The 26,914-nt window shown below is 49.7% G+C and overlaps 1 long non-coding RNA gene across 1 annotated transcript; it reads left to right on the top strand.

The window, feature by feature from the left end:
* Positions 1 to 62: 62 nt before the first annotated feature.
* Positions 63 to 26,528, top strand: LOC142022593 (uncharacterized). Its single transcript, XR_012647994.1, has 3 exons — positions 63 to 717; positions 21,474 to 22,124; positions 23,862 to 26,528. It is a non-coding gene; the product is annotated as an uncharacterized LOC142022593 (long non-coding RNA).
* The last annotated feature ends 386 nt before the right edge of the window (positions 26,529 to 26,914 follow it).

The following is a 26,914-nucleotide window of genomic DNA, read 5'->3' as shown; positions in this document are numbered from 1 at the left end:
CACCGCAACGGCTTCGCGCCGGCGCGTGACAGAGCTGTCTTTTAAAGAGCAAGACGGCGGTTAGCGCGCGCGGGTCTCCGGGGAGCGAGCGAACAGTGACGCAGTGGGAGCTGCCTAGCGGGCGGCTGGGTCACGCGCCTTGATTGGCTGGGATCCAGTACCAGCCACCGCAGGTGCTTCCGCGCGCCCCCCTATACTTCTCCCCATTACGCACCTCAATGCGTGCACGTGTTCTGCGGCCTCCGTGCGCTCTTCAGCCTTCTCCACCGCCATCTCGCCTGCTTGCTTGTCCTCTGAGGCCTCCCATCTGCACAGGCCTGGCTGCCCACTGCTCCTACCCGCTGTGCGCCTGGCTGCCTGTTCCCTCTCCCCTCCACTGGCTGTCCGCAGCCGCCGCCCTTTCTTTCCCCTTTACGTGTGGGGCTGCCGGGGAGCCACTGAAGCGAGCTGTAAACCCTCTACATCATGGAAACCTCTTCAAGGCAGGCGCTGTGGTAGGACGTCTAGTTCCGACACCACCTGCCCTCGTGGCCCATACAAACGACTTTGATTTTGACAGTCGCAAATGGGGTTCCTGAGATGGCAGTAATCCTTTCGTTTGAAACTTCAGCCTCTTTCAGTGGTTCTGTAATAGAGAACTGAGCCAGTCAGGATCTCTGTGCTATTTGAAACCTGCTACATTTACTCTTACTTTCAAGTGGGTAAATACCAAGCAACGTGAGTATACCCCTTGAATCTTAAAGCTATAAAGAGATTTACGTGTTGGCCAAAAAAGCTTTTTAAGTCCCTTGAAGGGGAGTTCTTCCCTAGTATTTTCAAAAACAACAAGAAGTCCTGTGGCACCTTACAGGCTAGTGGATATTTTGGAGCATAAGCTTTCATGGGCAAAGACCTGCTTTATCATAGTATTTTGTAGATCTAGGAAAACCAGACAGTTGCTGCTATGACCCTGCATTGTCAGCTGCAGTGCTTTTTTTGTGTGAGTACTTAATGGTACTGAGTACCGGCATCTCAGCAGCCCCAGCCACAGGATTGGCTGGGATTGGGGGACAGGGAACCTGCTGAGCACCAGCTCTTCTTTTTTTATAACAACGCACTGGACAGTTGTAGGTAGGAAAGCCTGCAATGACATCCTTGCTTAGCACTCACCCTCAATTTTGATGTACTCGAGCTACTGTTGAAGGTCCTCAGGAAGATAGTAAATAAAGTTATTGAATGAGCCATAATTAGTATGTTTGTATTTCACCATCAGAGCTCAATATTTTGTGATCTTTAATTATGTGGTTGTCGAAGAGAAGCTCTTAAACCCAAAGAGACTGAATTGTTTCTGGCCTTTATCATAAAACAGACTGCATGGTGCAGCCTGCCACATTCGTTAACCATTTCCACAGCTAAAGAATTAGGTGGGTGAAGAAAAATTCTGAATTTTTTGCTGAGGTATGATACTTTTTGTCGGCCAGTTTACATACAGAGTGGTACCATGTCAGGATCCTACCAGTTTAGGGCACCGTTAGTGCTCATCTGTATTATAAAGGTCCTGTTTGAGCATATCATCATGCACCTAGTGCAGGGGGGTCTGCAGCTTGCAGCTCCGGAACCACTTGCAGCTCTTTGAGGACTGCTTTGTTGCTCCTGATGCTGTAATTCCAAAATTGAAGGAAAAGCATCCTGATTATTTTAGATAAACTGTGAATGTCTGAAAGCCCAACACTGAGCGACTCATATCTAAATAGCAAATTATATATGATCTTGAAACACTGGATAGTTCCCCCTTTAATGTGTGCAGTGCATTGTGGGGTATGATATTGTGTCTGTGTTTTGATTGTATTGCAAATGAAGTCTTGATTTTGAAAAGGGAAAGGAAGCTTACGGTATTCTTGATGTGAAGGGCAACTCCAGTTTTAAGAAATAAAACTGGAAATTAAATGGGACGTAAAATTGGCATAATTAAAGTGGGGTTGGAATGGCTTAAAAAAAAAGAGGAAAATCAAAGATGAAAACAGAATTTCAAACTGAATTTATCCAGTCTTTTGCATTTATATTGGCTATGTCTACACTAGCCCAAAACTTCGAAATGGCCATGCAAATGGCCATTTCAAAGTTTACTAATGAATCGCTGAAATACATATTCAGCGCCTCATTAGAATGCCGGCAGCTGCAGCACTTCGAAATTGACGTGGCTTGCTGCCACGTGGCTCGTCCAAATGGGGCTCCTTTTCGAAAGGACCCCACCAACTTCAAGATCCCCTTATTCCTTTCTGCTGTTAGGAATAAGGGGATTTCAAAGTTGCCGAGGTCCTTTCGAAAGGGAGCCCCGTCTGGATGAGCCACGTGGCGGCAAGCTGCGTCAATTTCGAAGTGCCATGGCTGCCGGCATTCTAATGAGGCGCTGAATATGTATTTCAGCGCTTCATTGGTAAACTTCGAAATGGCCATTTGCATGGCCATTTCGAAGTGTTGGGCTAGTGTAGACACAGCCATTGAGTTTAGCTGGGCTCCCTCTGTCTCATTTGTAATAAGAAATTTGCCAGCAACAAAAAAAAAATGCATCCTTGATGGGCATTTTCTCAAAAAACACACTACTTTTGCCAAACAGTATCCAGCTGGTTGATGCCAGAAAAAAAGCTGTGGAGGAGTTGCTATGCAAAGCAGAGCAAAGTAAGAACACATTCTTTAAATGGGTGAAATCACCAAGTAGCATAGCTGTGCTTAGTTTTGTGGAAACTTAAGAAATCGTGACATGAAGAAACTCATTCACAAATGGCACATATATAAAAGTGTGGTTTATCAAAGTATTAGAGAAGCTGTACAGTGATTTTAAAAATGAAATTGTTCAGAAAATTAGAGATCTGTCATTGTCTGCAAAGATGGTGAGGAATAGATCTCTAAAAATGACCGCAGATGTCACTAGCCTGCAGATTAAGGACACTAATGCAGCCTTGGTCTTCTGTCTTGGTTGTGTGGAGTCAAGTGAAGTCGATGACGTTACCCAAGTTGCTCTTCTCAGAGGGAATGTGAGTTCTGAAGAACCCCAAGTGGATCTTATTCAGTTGCTGTTGCTCAAAGGCCAAACAAGGGGATGATTTTTTTTTTTCAGCTGTCATTGACTGCCTAAAAATGAAAGAAATAAACATCAGCCATATCATCTCAGTTGCAACTGATGGGACACCAAGTATGAAAGGGGCACACCAGGGGTATGTTTCTCTGTTGCAGAAAATGCTGGCTTACAATGTGATATTTCACTGCATAATTCATCAAGTACTCTGTGCACAAATGTTTTCACCTGAAATCACAGAAGTGATGACCCTGGTAATGCAGATCCTCAACAAGATAATGGCAAAAGGCTTGAACCACTGGCAGTTCTGCACACTTTCTAAAGAGGTCAACTGGCAATATTTTGACCTTTTCCAATATAACAAGGTACAGTCGCTTTCCAGGGGAAATGTGCTTGCTCTTTTGCAGCCTATTTGGAAGAAGTGAAGATGTTCATGCAGAAAAATGGCTACATTTGCCTTTTATTTAAATGGTCTTAACAGAAGGCTACAAGGAAAGGGAAACAGCTCTCTTGCTTTTAGAAGAGGTGTTATCATCTGAGAAAAAAACAACATCTTTTGCGAGAGAGATTGAAATGGGCTCACTGGTTCACTTCCTGTCACTGAAGCAGTTCAAAGAGGCAACAAAGTATGAGTTCAACATTGTGAACCTAGCATGTTGAACAGTAACAGAAGGGTAGCAGTGTTAGTCTGTATCCTAACAAAACAAAAAAGCAGTCACATAGCACTTTAAAGACTAACAAAATAATTTGTTTTGTTATGAGCTTTCATGGAGCAGAACCGCTTTTTCAGATCTGGAGATAGTCTGTCTCCAGATCTGAAGAAATGGGTCTCCCCATGAAAGCTCATCACCTAATAAATTATTGTTAGTCTTTAAAGTGCTACATGACTGCTTTTTTTTGTTTTATCACAAACCTAAAAAATGTGATACAGCACGATCATGAGATTCGCAAATTTAACATTCACAAATTCAATTATTCACGGACCCTGGCCTCCCCTGTGTGGTACCGGGGCAGAAGGTGTCTCCCCTAGCCCCTCCGCCGTGGGTCTGCTGAAACCCCCTGCAAGCCATCACTCCCTCCCAAAGAAACCTGCATGAAGTGGCTTGCCTAAGGAAAGGCCACCCCATGCAAGACTCCTCCCAAGGATGCACTCCTGATGCAGCAGCTGAAGCGTGGGGCCCACATCAATTTCATTCCCCCTCCCCCAACACAAACAGATCCCGATCCGGGGACTTAGCTCAGTGGGCATGTGCTATTGCACTGCATGTGCCAGTGTGCCAACAAAATGCAGCTGTTGGAAATGCTGCCCTTGTGAGCAAGTGATGGGGGTGATGTGAGCCATGGTCTTGTCCTGGGCCTGTGGCTCCATTATGAACAGTGTGGGGGAGGTGTGCATGGAGCTGAAGGCCAAGTATGACCAGCTTCAACTGTTGGTTTGCTGAGAAGTTACTCAAGGGGGAGAGTGTACGGGACCCCTTCATCTAGCTCTTCAAGCACTACCAGCTGCGCATGCAGATGGGATGGCCAGAGGCGGGGCTGACTTCAGCTTTCACCTCTGGGCCGTGGTCAGGGGTTTCTCAACACCAAGCCCTCACAAACGTTGCGACCCTACTGTACTGAAAATGCAAGAAGCCTTTGTGGGACAATTTAATGAATTTAGAAAGGAAAAGGCAAATTCGTCATTTGTGTTGAAACCCGTTGAAGTTGATACCTCTGCACTCAACTTTTCAATGTTTACGGGAGTGGACTGAGCAGAACTGGAGTTGTCTGCTTTGCAGGAAAAGGACGTGTGGACTTCTAAATCAAAGGCTTGGTGACTGAACTTGAACATCTAGAAAGGCAGAAATCTACCCTGGCACTTCAACACAGATGGACTGAAATGTTTGATCTGAAAAAATGAGATCAAATTGTGTTTGAAGTTTGGAATTCTTTACCAGATGCCTATAGTTTCAAAGGATGCCGTGAGTTTCAAAGGTGGTCATTAGCTGTGGGGGGTAGTGGGGATGAGCTCCCACTATCTATAAAATGCTCCCATAGCGTGCGTCTCCAATAGCCTCTGTCAACCGAACTCCAGCTCCTGGCCGTCATGTGTGGCTTAGTTTCTGAGCCCGGCAAAACTGTTTGCACTGACAGGAGAAGGGGCGAAGGCGGGTGACTGACGCCTTAAAACCAGCTGCTTCGGGCGGTTGGGGCTCCTCAGCCTGGGAAGGCCACCCACCTAGGAGAAGGAAACTCTGATTTAAAACCTCCACTGCCTTGCAGCGATACCTAGTCATGGGAAAGGCTTTGGGAGTAAACCCTGAGGAAAAATCCGGAGATGGAGCCCCTAAGGCAGTTTGAGGTTGTGCTCAATCTCACTCTGGCAGCTCCTGTAACGACATTGGTGCCAAGCTGTACTGGCTTTTGCCTTTCTCTTGGATTACATCAGTGGCATGGAGAGGGGGAACCTGCTGCTGGGCATCAGCTGGTTCTTCAAACTTACTTGCCCAGGCCTGTGCCCTGGAGAGGACACTCCAGCATTGCTTTCTCAGAGGTGACACAACACGGGAAGCAGCAGTTACCGGTATTAAGCCACTGCACTCGATTGGCGTACAGTGAGGCGCTAGGGGTTGCTTCCGACGGTGGGAGAGGTCTTTGGATCTCATTGGGCAGCTACCGCCCGCCTCAAGCTGGGCAGCCCCCAGCCAAGTAGGTGCTGCCTCGCCACGGTCCACTTGCTCCACTGGGTGTGTGGGGTTTAGGGAATCACCGACAGGTGGATCGTTAACTTTACACCAGCAAAACAAACAAGCAACAAAATAATCCAGCCTTCAGGCTGGGCACATGGAATGTAAGGACCATGACTCTGGGCCTTACAGAAGACCTACAGAGCATTAGTAACCCCCGGAAGACAGCAATCATTAACAACGAGCTGAGAAGACTGTGGATGGACATTGTGGCCCTCCAGGAAACAAGGCTATCGTCCTCTGGATGTCTCAGGGAGAAGGACTTTTCCTTTTTCTGGCATGGGAAGCCTCCAGAAGAGACCAGGGAACACGGTGTTGGCTTCGCAATCAGAAACAGCCTAGTTGGCTCAGTCATACCACCAAATGTGGGAACTGAGAGAGTGGTGAAAATCCAGCTTCAAACACCAGTGGGCATGGTTAACATCTTCAGCGTCTATGCGCCTACTTTAACTTCTGCCCAGTAAGTTAAGGACAAAATCTATGATGAATTTAGCATTGCCATCAGTGAGATACCTCCCATGAGCTGCTATTCATCCTTGGCGACTTCAGTGTCAGAGTTGGCAGCGACCACCACAGCTGGCCATCCTGTCTGGGACAGGTTGGAACAGGGAAGATGAATGAAAATGGACAGCGCCTCCTTGAACTCTGTTCCCAACATGACCTCTGCGTAACCAATACCTTCTTCAACGTCAAACCCCAGCACAAAGGTTTGTGGCAACACCCAAGATCGAAACATTGGCACCAGCTTGACCTCGTCCTCACCAAACGCAGCCGTTTAGGTAATGCCAGGGTGACACGTAGCTACCACAGCACAGACTGTGACACTGACCACTTGCTTGTGTGTAGTAAGGTGCACATCCAGCCGTGAAGATTCTTTCGCTCCAAAAAGGAAGGGAGGCCGCGCATTGACACTGGCAAGACTTGTGACCCTTCAAAAGTATACAAGTTTGTCCAAGCACTTGAAGAGGCCTTGCCCTGCCCAGACGACACGGCTATCAGCAAGAGATGGGAACAACTATGGGATGCTATCTATAATACTGTGATATCTACCTTTGGGAAGAAGACAGTCAAGTCTGCTGATTGGTTTGAAGCCCACACTGAAGTGCTGACGCCCCTGATTGAGAAGAAGAGACAGGCACTGGCTGCATACAGGTCCTCTCCCAGTGAGGTGAACCTGCAGGCGCTCCGGTCTGCTCGGAGTCAAGTGCAGCAGGTTGCTCGGCGGTGTGCCAACGATTACTGGCTCCAACTCTGCTCCAAAATTCAGCAGGCCGCGGACACTGGTAACGTGCGAGGAATGTATGATGGGATCAAGCAGGCCATTGGTCCATCACAAAGAAAGACTGCCCCATCTAAGTCAGCCACAGGCGAGTTCTTGAAGGACAGAACCAAGCAGAAGGAATGCTGGGTGGAACACTACTCACAGTTGTACGCCGGAGAGACCGTAGTTACAGAGAGACCCCTGAATACCATCGAGCCTCTGCCCACCATGACTGAACTTGATGCTGAGCCCAGCTTGGAGGAACTTAGCGACACGCTAAAAGCACTCTCTCCTGGAAGAGCCCCAGGGGAAGAAGGTATTCCCTCAGAATCCTCAAATGTGCCAACAGTACCCTAATTTCAGAGCTGCATGGAATACTTTGCCAATGCTGGAGAGAAGGCAGCGTACCGCAAGATGTGAGGGATGCTAACATCGTTACTGCCTACAAAAACAAGGGTGACAAAAGCGATTGTAACAACTATTGCGGCATCTCCCTTCTCAGTACCGTGGGGAAGCTATTTGCACGTGTTGTTCTGAAAAGGCTCGGTGTTCTTGCGGAGAGAGTCTACCCTTAGTCTCAGTGTAGGTTCAGAGCTGAATGGTCCACCATAGACATGGTTTTCTCTGTTAGGCAATTACAAGAAAAGTGCAGGGAGCGGAACAAACCTCTATATTGCCTTCATCAACCTGACCAAGGCATTTGACCTCGTCAGCAGAAAGGGTCTGTTCGCGATTCTGGCTAAGATCGGCTGTCCCCCAACTCTGCTCAGCATTATTAGGGCCTTCCATGAAGGCATGAAGGGGACCGTCGTATATGACAGATCCACATCCGAACCCTTTGAGATTCTCAGCGGAGTGAAGCGGGTGTGTGCTGGCTCCAACACTGTTCGGCATCTTCTTTGCAGTTTTGCTCAAATATGCCTTCGGAACTGCTACAGAGGGCATCTCTCTCCGCACGAGAATGGATGGCAACCTCTTCAAACTGTTGAGGCTTAGAGCGAAGACCAGGGTACTTACAAAGTATCTAAGGGAGTTCCTTTTTGCTGACGATGCAGCTATTGCTGCTCACGCTCAGCAGGAACTGCAGTCACTCATAACTCGCTTTGCAGATGCATGCATGGAATTTGGCCTCACAATCAGCTTAAAGAAGACCTAGGTGATGGGCCAAAACATGGGTAACGAGCCATCTATCAGCGTGCTAGACTACGAACTGGAAGTCGTCCATGAGTTTGTGTACCTAGGCTCAACGATCTCGGACAACTTGTCACTTGATAGCGAGATCAACAAGCGCATTGGAAAAGTAGCCACAATGTTCTCCAGGCTGACGAAGAGAGTACGGGCTAACAATAAGCTCACTGTACACACCAAGGTGCAAGTCTACACATTCTGTGTTTTGAGCACACTGCTGTACGCCAGTGAAACATGGACTTTGCGCTCAAAACAAGAGCAGCGGTTCAACACATTCCACATGTGCTGCCTTAGGGGCGTACTTGGTATCTCATGGCAGGACAAGGTCCCCAATAGCACAGTGCTTGAGAGGGCAGGCACCACCTCTATGTTCACCCTTCTCAAACAGAGGTGTATGCGCTAGCTGGGCCATGTTTCACGCATGATGGATGGCCAAATACTGAAGGACCTCCTCTTCGGTGAACTGGCATCTGGAAAGAGGCCGAAAGGGTGACCTAAATTGCACTACAAGGACACGTGCAAGCGTGACGTCCGCGCTCTCGCTCAGTGTGAACACCTGGCATTCGCTCGCCTCAGACAGGCACGCCTGGAAACAGGGAGTGAAGGAAGCTCTTGCTATGTATGAAACTACCTTGGTGAAGGAGGTGGAAGACAGGAGAGCCCTCAGGAAGATCCGTGCCCATGATACCAGAGCGACATCTGCTTCCTGCTGCTCACCATGCGGAAAGGACTGCCACTCCCGCATTGGATTGCACAGCTATCGAAGATGCTGCTTGAATCAGTCCAAATGGGGCGCAAACCCATGATCCCTCGGGATCGAAGGATGCCTACTACTATAGTAACATGAAGAGAGATGCATTTGGTATCCTGTCTATCTTTGGACCTACTTACCTGTTCAAGCATTTTCAAATAAGAATTTCATAAAAAGCAAACCGAGAAGACAACTGAACAATGAAAGTCTGCATTCCTGCTTGAAAATGAAAACAGCCTACTTTCCAGAGCAGGGTCTGCAACAGAAATCACAAGAAGCACCATTTTTTCAAATTCAGTTACAAGAGCCGCAATGCATGTGAATACAAGACAGTCCTTAATAAATAATGTCAAAGGGTGCTTTTTATCGCCCCTATTTTAACAATGCACACCCAGTGATTTGTACCAGTTAGAAATTTGTTACCCCCATCTCCAGGCTTTACCACCTCAGCCCCCAAATCTGCTCCCAGTCCCCAGGCTTTACTTCCCCATCCCACAACCCCCACCCCGCCCCTCTGAACTCCAACCTTCCTCCTCACCCCCAGGCATAGGCCCTCTGAGCTGCAACTTCCTTCACTCAGTATTAACCCCCTCAGCCCCAACTTCCCTCCCCCCCACCCCAAGGATTAACCACCATGAGCCCCAGCCTCCTTCCATCTGCCCCCATGATTAACCTAACCTCCCCTTGCCCCCAGGATTAACTCACCTCAATGCACAGTTCTGCCACAGCCTCCCCCGCTGCTCCCTGCTGCCCCCTTCTCCTTGGCAGGCTGCATGGCTCCAACAGGGCAGGCTGAGCCCCCCTCCCCATGCTCCCCTGCCAGCTGACTTAAGCCCATGTGGGGTGGTCCTTGCCTGCCCAGTATTCACTCCCAGGCTCCCTGCTGCGGAAGACAGCTTAGTGGCTCCAGAGCAGACCTGCTTAAATGGAATTTATTTTTACATCAATAAATTCCATTTACATGGCGGCTGCCTCCAGAGCCATAGGTGGAATAGGCAGCAGCAAGGGTCACAGATGCAAGGGGCTCGTTAAAGAGCCACAGGTTGCCAAACCCTGTTCCAAATACTGAACTCCAAAGAAACTCAGCAGCAGAAATTGCAGTAAAATGTCGGTAAGCTGAAAACTTTATCAGTATGCTTAAGATGCGAAAAATAATTAAATGTTTTATTTCATTGATATGATTTCACATTTACAGTGTTTGTTTGAAACAGCATTGTTGTTGTCTCTGTATGCTTATTGTATTTGACTGGAAGAAGCAGATGCCATCTTGGCTATGTCTACACTAGCACAAAACATGCAAATGGCCAAATCAAAAATTACTAATGAGGTACCAAAATGCATATTCAACACCTCATTAGCATGCCATCCATGGCTCTTTGAAATTGCTGCTTTTTGCTCCCGCGTGGCTCATCCAGACGGGGGTCCTTTTTGAAAGGACTCCACCAACTTCAAAATCCCCTTATTCCCATCAGCTGGATTTCATTCAGCAAAAAGGAAGTTCTTGGTGCTGGAGAAAGAAGAAAGCAATCATTATATTAGCAATGTGTACATGCATTAAATGGAAAACACCTGCTAGTCTGGAGAAACATTCCCTCAGTGCCCCCTTGTTGCTCCTCCACACTGAATATCTAATGTCAACAGAGTGATAACAGCCTAATGAAGTCAATTAACAAAGGCCTGTCCAACAACCAGTAAATCAGGTGGAACAGCTGCTTATAAAACACAGACTGATTCCAGAATGTCTGGCAAAAGCCTATGAAATTGCTGTGGGAAAAAAAATAAAAAATCAGCACCAAGAAGAAGCGTTTATTAGGAGAGGGAAGCAGATAGCGCTGCTTTGCACCAAGAGGACAGAGGCGTGTTGAGAAACCTGCTTGATCACAGTGGCCCAGGTAAATTCAGATAGCGTGGTGGGGGCACAGTTTATCTTGTGGAAGAGAGAAATGGGGAGGATCCTAGCTATAAAGTGACACTTGAAAAATCTACAGGTGTAAACTAAAGTCAAGTCCCTCACCAGCACTTACTAATTCCTTATAAGTGTCTCCAGCGAGGAACGGAGCCAGAATCCAGCTCAAGGGAGCAAAACTGTCCAAAAGCAAAGAGGAACCCAAGTCAGTGAATCAGCTGGAGATGCTGGTGGCTGGTTGTAGACTCCACTGTTAGGGTATTAGTCTGAAAATCAGTTATAGCTGCTACCAGAGAGCCGCACAGCTAGGCACTGCATGGGCCTAGTGCATGAGATGCTGCATTACACATCTAGGGCACTAATCTTTTATTGGTGAGGAGTCTCATTAGGAGAAATGAGATCCAGAGACAAATGCCACCCCTTTGCCAAATCAGCAGTCAGAGGGAGCAGCTGACCCAGGAAAGTTCTCCTGCCCACTGCCAATATCCACACCATCGGTCCTTGCTCCCCAAACAGGAACAGTCACAGCAGGACCCCAATGTCAAGGCCCTTTCTTTCAGCACACACGAGTTTCACCTGCAACTGGAAACTCCAAACACAGCAGTAACACAAGTGCTGGAGATTCTAGGATTTTCCATTGAAATCACAGGTTGAGAAGATACCAGTGTGCGGAGTCATGTGGAGTGCTGCAGGGCTGTCTGCACAAGGAAGCAGGTGATGTAGTGCCACAGAAGCGAGAGTGAGATCAGACACTCATTCAGAGCCTGGCAGCCTTCACAGCCCAAAGGCAGCATGAAAGCGGGGTGACATCTTTGTTGGAATAGGGAGTGTCATTCTACCCAGGCCCGTGCAAGGAGTGGCTCAATATGGCAAAAGCCAAGGTATGGAGGAGACGACCGAACCCTTTGCTGGCAGCGGATGGCCAGAGCAAAGTGGGAAATGTGTGTGCATATGTTCTACCTTTCTACTGCACTCATCACAGCAGAGCCTGAGCACCCTCCGGCCATGCATTGAGCAAGTGACTTAACATCTGCCTGCCTGTCCCAGCGAGGGAGAGATGTCTATGCAGAGCCCTCCTTGGGTTTGGCTTGTTTTAATACACACAGAGCTATATGTGTATTAGAAGACACAGTCAGAGGAATGCCTCTGGCACTGGGAGCAGGAGGGAGGTAGGCCTTAGTCTCTGGGGGAGTTTGCTGCACAGGCTGGAATCAGCCCCAGACTGAGAAAGTTCTGTTTCTCACACAGATAAGCTTTATTCCAGGGTCCAGAGGTATGAAGTTGTCCGCCGTAGTGCCCCGTCTCCCGACACCTCCAGGGCCTTAGTCGGTCTTCTTGATTCTCTGGGCCCAGGCTAGCGAGGCCCTTGGAGATAAGGCTTGAGGCCCTGAACTTGGTTCTCTTCTATGAGACTAGCAGCTGGGGCAGAAGAGTGGAGGACAGGGCAATGTGCTTGTGGTAGCCCGGACTGCTAAGGAGGGGCCCTGTTATGTTCTGAACTAGTGGCATTCCCTAAGTGCTGAAGGCTCTGTGCCCAGGAAGATGGCATTGCAGTTCTGGGTTGACGCCTGCTTGGGAGAGCCTGGTGCAGGGGGAAGAGCCCTGCCCAGGCAGGTGAAGGAGTCAGCTGCAGGGGAGCAGGAGCGGCTGAGGCCAGGTACAGCTTAGCCATGTCTCTGACTGGCAGTTTGTAATCCAGTTTGGTGATCCGTGGGAGGGGATGAGGGACAACAGGCAGCTGCTCCTCACAGGACAAGGCTTTAGTGTCATCCTTAGTCCTGGGTAGAGTGGAAGGAGTGACTTTCACAGGGGCCTGGGTGGAAGTGAGCTGCCCTGTGAGTTAGCCTCCCTTCCCTAATCATTGCTCCAATACAGTGACTCTCAAGCTTATGTGACACACAGGCCTATATGCCAATGAAAAAGATTAACATGCAACTCACACTAAATAGCCTAGCCAGTAGGGGATTGATTCAAACAGAACCATTTATGTGCAAAGTAATGAACCTTTTTGGCGAGATTCTGCTTACTGCCGCTGTACTGTTGTTACTCGTCTGGGGGACGCACTTGCTTTTTTGGAACAGAGCAATTCCATGCTGGGTTGGATGCTTGTGAGAGCTCTCCAGCGATTCCTGGATGCTAGATGAGATCATTGGCTTTTATATAAACCAACATTTCTCAAAGTGGGGGTCCCAACCCAAAAGTGGAGGTCACAGACCTATCGTAAGCATTGCAACCCTTGCTTCTGCTCTGTCTTCGGAGCTGGCCAGCCAGAGAGCAACAGCAGCTGGCCAAGCACCCAGTTCTGAAGGGAATGCCACATACAGCAGCCATGCAGAAGTAAGGGTGGCGCAGAATGTCCAACTATGTGAACCCTGCTATGAAATTTGCTGATCAACGTGGAAAACGTGATTTCTCCATTTAAGTAGAACCGTATTGATATGTCATAGAATCATAGAACAATAGAGCTGGCAGAGTTATTTCCCTCTTTCCTCTTCACTTACCTTTCATGTGACTGGAGATTTCCCTCCTCAAGCCCCCAGCCCACTTTTGTGAAAAGCAGCTGTTCCCCTCCTCTGAAGTTACACAGATCTATGTTTGTTGCAAAACATTAACTGCTGCCTGACAAGCCTCTCGCCTGGCAGCTCTTGTCAGCAGAAAATACACGCTGGAGCCTCTTACAGGTGGGGGTCGGGGGACAGTGCAGAACAGCCTGTGTCATTAACGATGGGTATGGTCACCCGCACAGCACAGGCTAATGAGGGGAAGCCTGGGAACACATGGGCTCCTTGGCTCTTCTAGATCAGCTGTCGGGCACTTTATCCTCCCTTTGCCCTTTCCTCTCCCACCCTGAGTACTCCCCTCCAGCCCTTCCTTTCTTAGGCATAGCAGCCTTCTGTGATGTGTGGTTGCTCAGAGCAGGGAGATAAGTACAGAGCTGAAGGGTAACCTGAAAATGAGAAGTAACTGTGCACCCCTCAGCAATGGACAAGCTCTTGTTAGGGCCCTCAGGTCTATGATGAATAACTTAGGCACTACAGCTAAAAGCATTTAAGGCTAAAGCCTCTTGTGGTGCTTGGAAGAGCAAGAGGCGTTTCCCTGCCAGAAGCTGCATCCCAGCTGGAACTACTGGGAGAGCCTGAATTCAGGTTTGGGTGGAGGGGTGACATACTCCAGTTGAGTTTGGCCCCAAGTGACAGCCCTGGATGACTCATGTGTGAGGCTTGAGCATGGGAGCGGGGAGGACAAGGAGGAAAGTGGTTCTGTTCTCCTTATGCTCTGCCCACAATCCCAGAGCCACTAGAGTTTCTGTGAAGCTGGCCAGAAGTTGCCAAATTGGCATAATTAGACTCCAGAGTCAATATGCTGCTGCTTTGAGTGGAGGAGCTCCTGTCTTTCAGAGCTACTGTTCCACTCTGCAGATTCAGGACTGCATGGGGTCCTGCACAGTTGTAAGTGCTAATCTGTAGGCACTCCTAGGTCTCCCACAGAACTAGTGGGAGACCCAAGCCCTGGTGCCACCTTCTGCTCGAGGAAAGCATGGGGTGCCATGTTCAAATGACACCCCTTGTATTATGTGAGCACAGTGCTGTATTAAGGCACATTTCAGAGCTACACCCCCACCCCCTTTTCACAGCAGTCTGCAGAAGATCTGGATGTTGAACTGACAGGAAGACTGGTCCTCCAGCCCAGCCGCCCTTGTAGAATGACTGTATGTGCCCCCACTGCCAAGACCCCCTCAACTGGGAGGTGAGGACTGTGCTTGTTTGCCTCAGAGCAGGAGCTGAGCCATTCTGGGAGCCAGCCAGAGCAAAGCAGTCCATGGAGCAGAGCAGGACCCGGACAGACTGCCCCAGAAACTCACCTGCACGACTGTCTCTGAGAGTGGAGCAGCCCAATACATCCAAACTGGCCGTCCTGGGACTTGTATGCAGTGGTGTGGCAGCCATGTTGGTCCTGGGACAGGAGGGTGACAAGGTTGGGGAGGTAAGATCTTTTCTTGGACTAGCTTTTTTAATGAGAGAGACCCAGGTGTGAGCTTGGGTAGAGTTCTTCAAATCTTCAGCGCAGCCGGTGTACCTGGCCCAGCCCCAGGGAGCTCAGTGTACATGGGGAAGCTGGTGCAATAAAAGCTTATTATCTCTTCCACCCAGTCACACTGTGGCCTGCAAGTGTGCAGGTGAGGGTCAGTATTTGGATGCCAGAGGGTTGGAGACAGCTAGTACCACAGCAAAGGGTGTCAGTTAGCCAGTAGGTGGAGCTCTGACCTCTGAGTCTTCATCAGCTTTACTCTCCCACCACTCATCTTGCATTTTGCAAAGTGCTGTTTGCTCCTGGCTCTGAAGCTGTTTGAAATGATCACGTTTGGAGATTGAGAAATTATTGTTTTGCCGTAGCAGAAATGCGTTCTGTTTTTCCTTTAAGATCTTCATGATGGCTTCGTCATTTTCATCAAACTAGTCGTGGTGAACTCTCTTTTTCAGTCCTAGTGTTGACTTGGCTGACTCTGTCACCAGGGTTTTGAATTGGTCCCACTTTTGTGTTGGGTCTCCAGTCAGAGGTCCATGGGACATCAGCACTTCGTCAAGGCAAGCTGCAAATTTCTCACGATGACCAGTATGTTGCAGCTTCCCAATGTTGAAGGAGGGTCTGACAGCCTTGAGCTTCTTGCGGTGCAGTGGTGTGATGTGCAGCATAAGGACTGATCTGATGAGCGTATGATCAGTCCAGCACTCAGCTCCCCACGTGGCCCTGGTGATCTTAACATCTCAAATGTCCTGCCTGCTACTGATGAGCTAGTCATTCGGGTGCCACTGTTTTGATCTTGGGTGCATCCATGCAGTCTTGTATTTATGGGCTTGCCTGAAGAGAGTGTTGGTAATTGTCAGGTCGTTTTCTGCACACAAGCTCAGCAGAAGGCAGCCATTAGCATTCATGTTACCAACACCATGATGCCCCAGCACCACTTTCCAGGTCCTACAGTCCTTGCTGACCCTGGCATTGAAGTCACCCAACAGGAGAAGCTTGTCACTAGGAAGAGTTGCTTTCACAAGATGGTCAAGGTCCTTATAGAAACTTTCTTTTGCTTTGTTGCTGCTAGTCAGTGTGGGGGCGTAAGCGCTGATGACTGTAACATGGTGAGAGGTGTTGAGGGGGAAGCGAAGCTTGATCAGACACTCGCTGATGGTAAGTTGGTAGGTCAGGAAGCTGGTGCAGAAGTGATGTCTTGATGGCAAGTCCCACTCCGTGGATTCTGTCTTCATTTTTTGGCCTGCCTTTCCAGAAAAAGGTGTAACCTCCTTTTGATTCACAGACAGATCCTTCTTCTGCCAGTCTGGTCTCGCTCAGGGCGGCTATGTCAATGTTATAACGTGCCAGTTCTCTTGCTATGACGGCCATTCTTCTCTCAGGCCTCACAGCATTCTCCCTGTCCAGGAAGGTATGAACGTTCCATGCTGCAAATATCGTCTTTCTTTTCACTGTTTTTTGACTGCTGTGAGGGTATAACTGCCAGCTGAACAGCTTCAACAATAGATAGAGCACTTCAGCAACCTTCTCAACAGACCCTCCATTGTCGACCCTGTGGCCCTAGACCAGATCCCTCAGAAACCCACAATAGACAGTCTTGACCTGCCCCCTACAATGGATGAGGTCAAAAAGGCAATCAGCCAGACCAGCTCTGGCAAAGCCCCTGGGATGGATGGTATCCCTGCTGAAATTTTCAAGGTGGCAGGACCAGTGTCACTTGAAGCCTTTCACAACATCTTGATCAGCATCAGGGAAGAAGAAGACATGCCCAAAGACTTTAAGGATACCACAATCATCTTGCTCTTCAAGAACAAGAGCAACAAAGCTGACTGTGGAAATTACCAGGGCATCTCCCTTCTCTGTGCTTCTGGGAAGATCATGGCTCGAGTCATCCTCAGCTGTCTGATCACCAGCATCTCAGAGGAGAATCTACCAGAGGCACAGTGTGGTTTTCGCCCAGGCCGCAACACCATTGACATGATCTTTGCTGTTCATCAGATCCAGGAAAAGTGTATAGAGCAGAACTTGGATCTGTACGCTGTCTTTATAGACCTGACCAAGGCGTTTGACACCATCAACAGAGAAGCCCTGTGGATTATCCTGTCAAAACTTGGCTGCCGGAGAAGATTCATTAACCTCGTACGCCTGTTCCACGATGACATGAATGGCTTTGTTCTTTCAAATGGTGAGTCCTCAGATCCATTTGAGATATCCAGTGGTGTGAAGCAAGGGCGCGTGCTGGCCCCAGTGTTATTCAACCTCTTTGTCACATGCATCCTCAGTCACGCAGTTAGGGACCTGGACCCTGGAGTCTACATAAAATACAGACTAGATGGGTCACTTTTCGACCTTCGTCATCTGAATACTAAAATCAAGACGATTGAGAGGCTCATCCATGAAGTCGTTTTTGCTGACAACTGTGCACTTATGGCACACAAGGAATCTGATTTCCAGCTCATCGCCAACAAGTTTGCTGATGCCACTCGCCTCTTTGGTTTGACCATCAGGCTAGGAAAGACCAAGGTACTGTTTCAGCCTGCTTCAGGATCTGCTGCTCTCCCCACTTCAAACTTTATTGAAGGAACAATAGAGTTAAAAACGGTAGAGGAGTTCAAGTACCTTGGCAGTGTGATAGCCAATGATGGCTCCCTTGACAAAGAAATCAATGCCAGAATCTGCCGGGCCAGCTGGGCACTAGGACATCTGAGAGCACAAGTGTTGAATCAGCACAATATCCGACAGTCCACTTAACTGAAAGTGTACAAGGCTGTAGTCCTGATCAGTCTCCTGTATGGCTGTGAAGCCTGGACCTTATACAGAAAACATACAAAACTGCTGGAGTGCTTCCATGCACTCAGCCTGAGGTCAATACTGCACATTCAGTGGCAGGACAGAGTTACAGACCTGGAAGTCCTGGACAGAGCAGGAACCACAAGCATCGAAGCCATGCTTCTGAAAGCCCAGCTTCGCTGGATAGGGCATGTCATAGGAATGGAGGAGTCAAGAATCCCTAAGCAACTCCTCTACAGTGAACTCTCCCAGGGCAAAAGGAATCAAGGTAGGCCTTGCAAGAGGTGTAAAGACTGCGTGAAGGCCAACATTGCTCATGCTGGTTTAAAACCAGATCAGCTAGAGCAGCATGCAAGAGACCAAACAGGCTGGCATGCCCTCATACAACACACGTGTGACAAGTTTGAAGAGCAGCAATGCGTATGCCTCATTGATGCTCGTGAGAGGAAGAAAACAGCAGCAGCAGCCGCACTAACAGAGCCAGGAGAATTCCCTTGCCCCCACTGTGAATGCCCATGCAGTTCAAAGCTTGGACTTCTCAGCCACATGCAAGTCCACAGCCGATGAGTCTGTGCAAGCTCAAGACGTCATCTTCGGACATGGCAGACTACCTATGGAGCTCTGACCTCTGAGTCTGCATGGAGCGGAGGGAGATGGGCCCCACTGCTGTTAGAGGTGCTGGGAGGCTGGTTCAGGGTTACCCAAAGGATGGGGTGAATTGCTTCGCTGCAGCCAGATAGACTCCAGCTGGGCCCCCCCACTCCAAGGAAGGAATCCCTGCCCCGGCTGCTGCTAACAGGGGTGACAGCAATATGCTACGCTCAGGGGCTATCTGCTTGGGGGAAAGATACTGGGTGAGGGGCTCTCCAGCCCAGCCAGGAAAGGTCAGGCAGGCTGCAAAGGCTAGACATCAAAGCCCGACACATGCAGCTGGAAATGTGGCGTGAAAGTGGAACTGTGAGAGCAATTAACCAGGGGACAATTGACCCAGCCTGTAGTGGAGGCTCTAGCACTAGCAAGTTTTAAATCAAGCTGGGCTGCTTTTCTTGAGCAGCTGTAGGCATTATATTCTCACAGGCCTCTGGTCTGCATGGACCTGGGGGTCAGACTGCAGGTGAGGCATGTGGGGTCATGGGCACCCCTAGAGTTTAACTGCTGAAGCCGGGTTCCTTCACTCTATCCCTGCAAGGCAGGCTGCCTCTCAGTCAGACAATGGCCTGTTTGGCCTTGCATCAATGAACACAAGCTCCAGGGTCCCTGTACCCCACTGTGTCCTGCAACAGGCTGTCAACTTGTACCCCCATTTTGTTACACTTGAGTGCCTAGTGCACACCCTGGCTGGGTCTACAAGTGCCCCTTCCTTTCGAAAGAGGCATGTTAATGAGCAGGTTCAAAAGATGCTAATGAGGCGCTGCGATGAATATGCAGCGCCTCATTAGCATAATGGCAGCCACGGTGATTCGAAAGTGCGGCTTTTCAAATCACGCGCCGTCCGTGGAGGCAAGACCTTCTGAAAGGACCCCCCCCCAGTTTTCGAAAGCCCTTCTTCCTATCTGTGATCAGAAGAAGGGCTTTCGAAAACTGGGGGGGTCCTTTCGGAAGGTCCCGTCTCCACAGGCGGCGCGTGATTTGAAAAGCCACACTTTTGAATCGCCACGGTCGCCGTTATGCTAATGAGGCGCTGCATATTCATCGCAGCGCCTCATTAGCATCTTTCGAACCTGCTCATTAACATGCCCCTTTCAAAAGGAAGGGACACGTGTAGACCCAGCCCCTCTGTGTACATCCATCTGCCACCTCTCTGGAAACAGGCCACCTAGTCCCCTGGGTTACCCGCCCTGCAGTGCACTCCTGAGCACAGTAAATCAAATGGAAACTCGTGTAACAGAGTGGGAGAGAGAGATTCAAACACCAGCAGGGGGAAGAGGTTGGAAACTTAAGTGTAAGGAATGTGCCAGCAGGAACTCAATGCTCTTAAGGCTGGGAGGAACGTATCTCCCAGAGATCATTTGCATGAGAATGCAAAGGTGTGCATGTGTGATACCTTGCAAAGAAAGCCTGATGGGTAGCAAGGAAGCAAAGAGATTTTGTCTATTGTAAACACATTGTTGTAAAATCACAATTTATGCTAACACTCAGTATAAGAATTGTGAAATCTCACCAGTGCTTCAAGTCGTTGTGGGGGACAGGGCGGGTCATCATAACTGCATAAGATGTGGATTTCACAGGGCTCCCCTGATTTAAAGCACTGTAAAGTGGAAGAGGAGGGATATGTCTTGAGCCAGCTAGTTGAGTACCTTGGGTCTGCTTGAGCCTTGGCTATATAGTTATAACCCTGATTTGACTAGTCCTTGCCACCTGTTAAAACATAGAGCTGTATGTTAGTGTTTGTTTCTTGTATGAGACTCTACTTTGGTGGATGCTGTGAGCTGAAATCACAGGGTGGTAGCTAAGGCCACTAAGCTGGAATCACAGGGTTTTGCCTCAGGCCAAACCCCCACTGGTGGACAGATGGCTTGGACGGCCAGTAGGAGGAGCAGTGGATGGTGTGAGCAGCGGTCAGCCAGTAGTAGGACCAGTGGATGGATGGTGTGACCAGCAGGTGACTGGTGGATGGCCAGTAGGAGGAGAAGTGGACGGCGCGACCGGTGGACGGATGGTAGGAGGAGCAGTGGATGGATGGATGGCGTGTCCGGAGGACGGCCAGTAAGAGCAAGCAGAATGCCGAACCAGTGCAAAAGTGGCATTGTCTTGGGTCCATGAGGGAATGCATCAGCATGAGGTGTCAGTGCCTACACGGACTGGACTAAGTTGTAAGTGGGGCATTTGAATTGGGGGTGTGGAGAAAGTTGGGTGTGTGGATTGGCTGTTTACACTATTAGACTGGTGAGCCTGAGAGACCAAGGACATTGCTCAATGCATTTGAGCTTGGACAGTTAGTTGAGGATTGGTTATGAAATCTGGGTGTGGTGTTTTCCCAAGCTTATGCTAATTGACCTTTCTGCCTCTTTTATTAAAAGTTCTTTTCTGCACTCCGACTCTGTGCTTGCAAGTGGGGAAGCACTGTGTCTCTGAGGCGCCCAGGAATGTGTGAAGTTCCCAGGCTACCGGGTGGGCGCTTGAGCCGGTTCTGTTGAGATGGATGAAAGGGAACCCCTAGATGTTGAACCTGGCCCTGGTTGCCAGCTCCTTCCGGCAGAAGGGTTACGTAAGGTTACAAGTAAAGGAAGAACATTGTCTGCTATCCACAGTCTGGATTTACAAACAAATTCCATCTCCTTTTCCTGAGGTATTCCTCCTGCCCACCCCACTCCCCAGTCAGCTTCTGCAGCACTTACGACTGGGCACCTGCCATGTGACGCTGGAAAAGAGCAGAGCGCCTGTGCTGCTAGCAGCTGGGGGATGGGAAACGTTTCCCCTGTGCGGTACAGACACAGGGCTTCCGCGCACTATGAGCAGACAGTAGTGAGTCACTCCAGACAACCCAGGTCTCTCAAATGAGCAGCAGCAAACCCCAAAGTCTTGATCCCGCATTCTCATTAGCGATCCCTGGGTGTTCTGTAGGGGGAACAGGCATTAACCCCAAGTGAAGCCCAGCTCCTGCCCACATTCCCTGCCATTTCCAATGTATAGCGTGTTCTCCACGTCCTGCCCATTGACCTTTGCCTAGTGCCACTTTGCCTTGCTCACAGTGGTTATATTCCAGCCAGAGATGGCTGCATTCTCACATGGGAGGTAGTGATCATCATTTGTCTCTTTTCTGCTTGCAGGGACATTGGGAAGATGAACTAATGGCCTTGAGCTGCTCTGAGTGCCTCTGCTGGTGACCTGTGGGAGTGTGTTGTATTCAGTGACAGGCATCATGCTGCTTGGCCAGGGGATCCAAGATGCCCCAACAGCAATACGTGGGGCACAGCTTGATGGGTTTGTCTGGGAAAGATACCGTACATGGAGCCAGCTCATTGCCTTACTGTACCCATGAACAACATCAATCCTTGCTCAGGGTAAGAGCTGAAGGTGTGCTTGGAGAGAGACCTGGACGCCAGAGTGGGCTTTTTCACAGCTTGCCTGGTGCCAGGTAGAGCCAGAGGCCCCAGGAGCCTGGCACATGGAAGGCTGGCCGGTCGTAATCCCTGCCTGCTGGCACAGAGCAGCTGGCAGCAGTGTGTAGAGTTCTGGAGCAGACACAGTGAAGCGCCAGCCTGCAGAGTCTGAGCCAGACCTGCCCATGGGGGACCAGCCCCTGTGAAAGGCTCCTAGGCCATGATGCGATGGTGCCACAGAGCAATGTTACTTTAGAAGCCAGGACAGGCCCTGACTGACCAAGTATGAATCGTTCATGCTGTATACGATGGGACCATGCTCCTTTGAGGACCTTTGTGCTATGGCCAGACACAAGACCAGGGAGAGAGACAGCACAGGTAACAGCACAACATCCAGTATGTGCCCCAAGTGCTCGAGCGGCCAGCCCATTCTGCACTCTCTGTCCCAGGCTGCACTTCCAGTGTCAGCATCTCCACCCACACTTACCCATGAGAGGGGCCCGAGATGAGTCCAGATGGCATCAGCAGTTTCTAGGGAGAGGTGCTTGCCAGGGCCAGCTGAACAGGCTGCACAGCTTTACATGCTCTGTCTCAGTTCAGTTCGCACATTTAGTACACATAGTTGCTGGGCTGGCCATGCAGTGCAGCTCCCTGTGTACAGAACGGGAGCCAGACTGAGCACTGGGACACACGGAACATGTAGCAGCATTGCAGTTGAGCACCTGTGAGAACCTCCCAGTCTTCAGTGTCACTCCCTTGCTCATGCCCAGTTAGCCTCACAAGCCCCGGCATGATGCTATGAGCACCAGGCCAAGTCAGACACACAAGAAGTGAATCCTTCAGAACAGTGCCCCAAGCACTTTCCAAGCAGGATGTTAATCATGCCTAAGGAATGAGAAACCCCTGTGGAACAGCATCTTGGCTCCCTTTCCTTTGTCCAGGGTGTAAGGCAGACACAAGACCTGAGGAGCTCATTATATGTAATGGTGCTGAAAGATAACTCTGTGCTGGCAGGTGTCAGAGCCTTGTGGCCAGTGCACATAATGGCTCTCGTGAGCCAAGAAGGAGATATGACGTCCCAGGAACTCGACTAGAATGGTTGTGTCACAGCTCAGTGTGGGGCCTGGCAGCTGGAGTCTTAGGCGCAGTCTCATTCCACAGTAGTCTTTCTCCAGAAGAGAGAGAAAATAACTCCCAGTGAAGCATGTGGGTTGGACTTGCCCTGATCAGAGTTGTTGTGATAGAGAAATGATCCCCACATGGGAGCAAACCACACAACAGATGGCCCAGAAGCCTTTGAGCAATGGGAACAGAGGCAGGACCGGTTTAACTGTTAATACAGTTATTCTGGACGGTGCTAATGGCCAGCTGGGGCGTCCAGGAGCCACACATCTCATTAAGGCCAATGAATTTTGTCAAGCCCTTCCCTTGGGCTTAACAGAAGGAACACTTGGGCCCTTTTGTATAGTAAGAACATCTGCAGATTGCCCCAGGTTGGGCCACATGACTGGTCAGAACTACCCCAGGTAAATTAACCAGGGTTTCCGTGGCTGCAGACACAAAGGCCACGATCTAGGTTGCAGGCTGCATATTAGAGGCAGAGGACTGGCAGAAGCATGACCCTGCATGGCAGTGGATGCCTGGGGCAGAGCTCGCTGGAGGGGCAGGCCTGGGGATTTCTAAGTAAGGACGGTGGCTGCTGCTTGTTTCTTCTGTGATCAGACAGGCTGTTGTGGACATTCTTTGTCTGTACGCAATACTTAAGGTTACCTAAGCCCTGCTGCAGACACGACTAAATGCAGTGATCGCCTTTCTGGTCTTACTGGGTTTGGTAAGTGAGGGGAGAACCTTCCCTGTTGCTACGATGGCCTCACTACAGCATTTCTAGTGTAGACAGCCAGAGGCCATGCCAGAGTCTGCGTTAGCTGGAGCAGCTGCAGAATGGTTAACGATAACAGCATGTCCTAGAGGGGCACTCACAAATCCAAATTTGGAGGTAAATTGAGATTTACTAGAAAGCTATCACAAACAGGGTGCCACATTTCCATGATGTGCTCAGCACTCTCATGCCAGTGGGAAGAGTTTCTTTTTAAACAAACCTGTCGTCCCCCACAGTCTTGCACAGCACTGCGTCAGCACACAAGGAGTGGGGAAGAGAGAGACACTGAAGAGTGAAATGACCATGACAAGTGTTTGTGCATCTGAGCTGCAGGAAATGCACCAAGTGGCTGAACCTCAGGAACCAGAGGGAGTTTTCTGGATGCCAAAACATCCAGGTTTAACCAGCTCCGTGACTATTAAGGTGAGAGCCAGCTCCAGGGGCTGCCTCTGACATGCAGCTCTGGTGTGGGACAAAGGGGTCTCAGGTAGCCAGGTGCATGCCCCACCATGGAGCTGGCAGCCTCTAGGCAATTCTCTAGGCTCCCTGCCAGAGGTGCTTGGCAGCTGTCAGCAGAGGGCAACCCCATCTGCTGGGGAGAGCCCATGACTGCAGAACCATTCCTGTTATGCAAGGCCAGCTCCATGGGGGTCTCACTGCTCCGTAGCAGCCAGGCAGTGTAGAGTCTGGGCCTGGACTTTTCTCTAGCACCATCATAAGAAAGGGCTGCAAAGCCACACTCCAAGCAGCAGGGAGAGCACGAGATGCTGCAGCTGATGTTTTGTAGCTGCATGAATCAGCAGGTGGCCCCAAACCTGGTCTCTGGGTTCCCAGGTAATGAGGAATTGAATTCAACAGTGGAATGAAACTTGCTGGCTCTGCCAGCATGCTCCCTCCCACCCCCAGCAAGGAGAGAGAACATGGCATCTCCCCACAGTGCCCTGTCGGGAGATCAGGACCTACTCATGGGAGCCTCTTAGGGCTACGGGTTCCCACTGCCCAGGCAGATATGTTGGATGTGGGACTTGCACAAAGGTGGAGAGTGGCTGGAGAAGTAGCCACACAGCTCAGGTCAGATAAAAGGCACCTGATTGGACAGGACTCCTTAGGTAATGCCATGGCAGCCATCCAAAGGTGCACCTTCCTCTCATGAGTTTTACCCACTGCCATAGATGGTGCATTGTCTTCTCCCTCTCCCCTTTGCCCCCAATTCTTAGCCAAGTCTCCTGGCCACTAGCTGCAGAAGGTGGCACAGAATGAGCTCCCAGTGCTGGCTGCTCATGGGTTATGGGCTTGGCTGTATGTGCTGCTGTCTCCAGGTGCATAGTGGGGTGAGAGCAGCAAAGGGGTGACAGGCACAGCCATGGAGTTCAAAACAGAGTCTGGAATTTGGTGCATGGCTGGTGCTCAGAATGAAGGGTCAGCTTTCCATATTCAGTCCAAACACACCCAGCTGAGGCTGGGAGCAGGGAGCTGCCAGGCCACATTCCCAAAGTGGAAGGTAAGGTTGAGCTGAGACACCCTGCCTAACCCATTGCCCTAGCACTGCTTCAGCCTGGGCTTCCCAGGGGCACACCTCATCCTGGCTGCTGCCCCACGGTATGATCAGAGGCCCCAGGGGCTGCCCTGCCACGGAACAGGAAGGAGACAGAGGACAAGTGCTGCTGAGGGGTGTGGCACCCTCCCCAGCCATGTGAGCAGCTTTTTGCCACAGGGACAGTGACAGCTGCAGATGAGATGCCATTCCCTTCCCACACGTGGAGGGAACTGGCCTCTCCAAGCAGCTGGGGAGGACTCAGCTTCCTGCCTCAGAATATCACTAACTCTCCCTAAGATATGTCCAACCTCACATCTACACCACTCTCCTCTCCCAGTCCCCCTCAGACAGCTGACCCAGCCAACGGCACTGGCCCATATTCTGTGCCAATCCGTTTCCCTGCCCCAGATGCTGGCCTGGCCCAGCCCAGAACAAGCACTTGGAAAAGGGCCTCTCATCCAGACTGACTCTGGCAACGACAGTTTCCACCCTTTCCTCCAGCCTCTCTCCTGAGCAGGGCATTTCCCATGGCCATGGAACAGCTGCTGGGGTTTGTGCACCCCCTCACAAGAGCAGGGTGTGCAGATGCACAACTAGCAGTTCTTGGGGGCGGGGGCATGCAAGATATGGCTTTGCCCCCACCCCATTGCTCAGCTTTTGAGCATCACTGCTTTGCTAACCACAATTACGTTACGCCATCTTCTCTGGGTAGTAAATAGCCATTAAATAAGTTTGCATAGTTTTAATTGTGTCTCGTATTTCAACCAACCCAATGACAATCCAGAGTGCCCTAGCTTCCAGTGCACTTACGCTGTAGCCCAGGTACAGTAGCAGGACTTGGTCTGAAGTGCGATTCAGTAAGTATCAGTGGTATTAATACAAGCCTGTTGCTAAAGATATTCGCAAATAACAAGCAGTCATGTAGCACCTTAAAGATTAACTCATTTAATTAGGTAATGAGTTTTCATGGGTAAGACCCACTTACACAAAAGCTCATGACCTAGTAAATCTGTTGCCTTTAAGATGCTGTAGGACTGCTTGTTATTGGTGAAGCTACAGATTAACACGGCTCCCCCTCTGAGGCTAAAGGTATTGTTCATCTTCACTAGTTACCGATTCTCTCTGTGCCCTCACATCTCACTTCAGACAAGGGAGACTGTCAGCTCTTATACCCTAGCTGTGATTCTGTTTTCTAATAACACACAGGGAGCTACTGCTACAACTGAAACCCGCAAGCTAGGTCAGGTATTTCTAATTTCAGTGCAGTACCACAGACTGAGCACTCACTTTATGTGGTCAACCATATTTACCTGTTGCTGTTCATTACACATTACTAATTGTAGTCTTGAGGTATACGATACTTAAAAAATGTAATTTGTATTATTCTCCAAGGTGCTTTGACATCTAGATTTATGATGTCAGTGGGGACTCTTATCAAGCATTGTGACGATGTATTTAACTTGTGTAAAACCAGACATACAACTCAACTGTAACTTCCTTTACAGGCTGAGTACATGGTTTTGTATTTGGGCCAATAATGCCTGCTTCAGTGCTATTGACCCTCAAACTCCCAGTGCCTCTAGGGCTCAGGATCCTCTACTGGATCAACAGCTCCACTATTGTCCTATTAAGAATGTGGCTTTTTTTTTATGGCTTCAGTGTAGTGATCCAGGTGCAACGGATACACGGAAAGCTAGTTTGAAATAAGGAGACTATGGCTCCAGCTCAGGACTACAAGTCAGGATGCTGCTT

Source organism: Carettochelys insculpta, chromosome 18 (genome assembly GCF_033958435.1).
Source record: "Carettochelys insculpta isolate YL-2023 chromosome 18, ASM3395843v1, whole genome shotgun sequence".
NCBI classification, from domain to species: domain Eukaryota; kingdom Metazoa; phylum Chordata; order Testudines; family Carettochelyidae; genus Carettochelys; species Carettochelys insculpta.
This window is presented reverse-complemented; position numbering and strand designations above follow the sequence as displayed.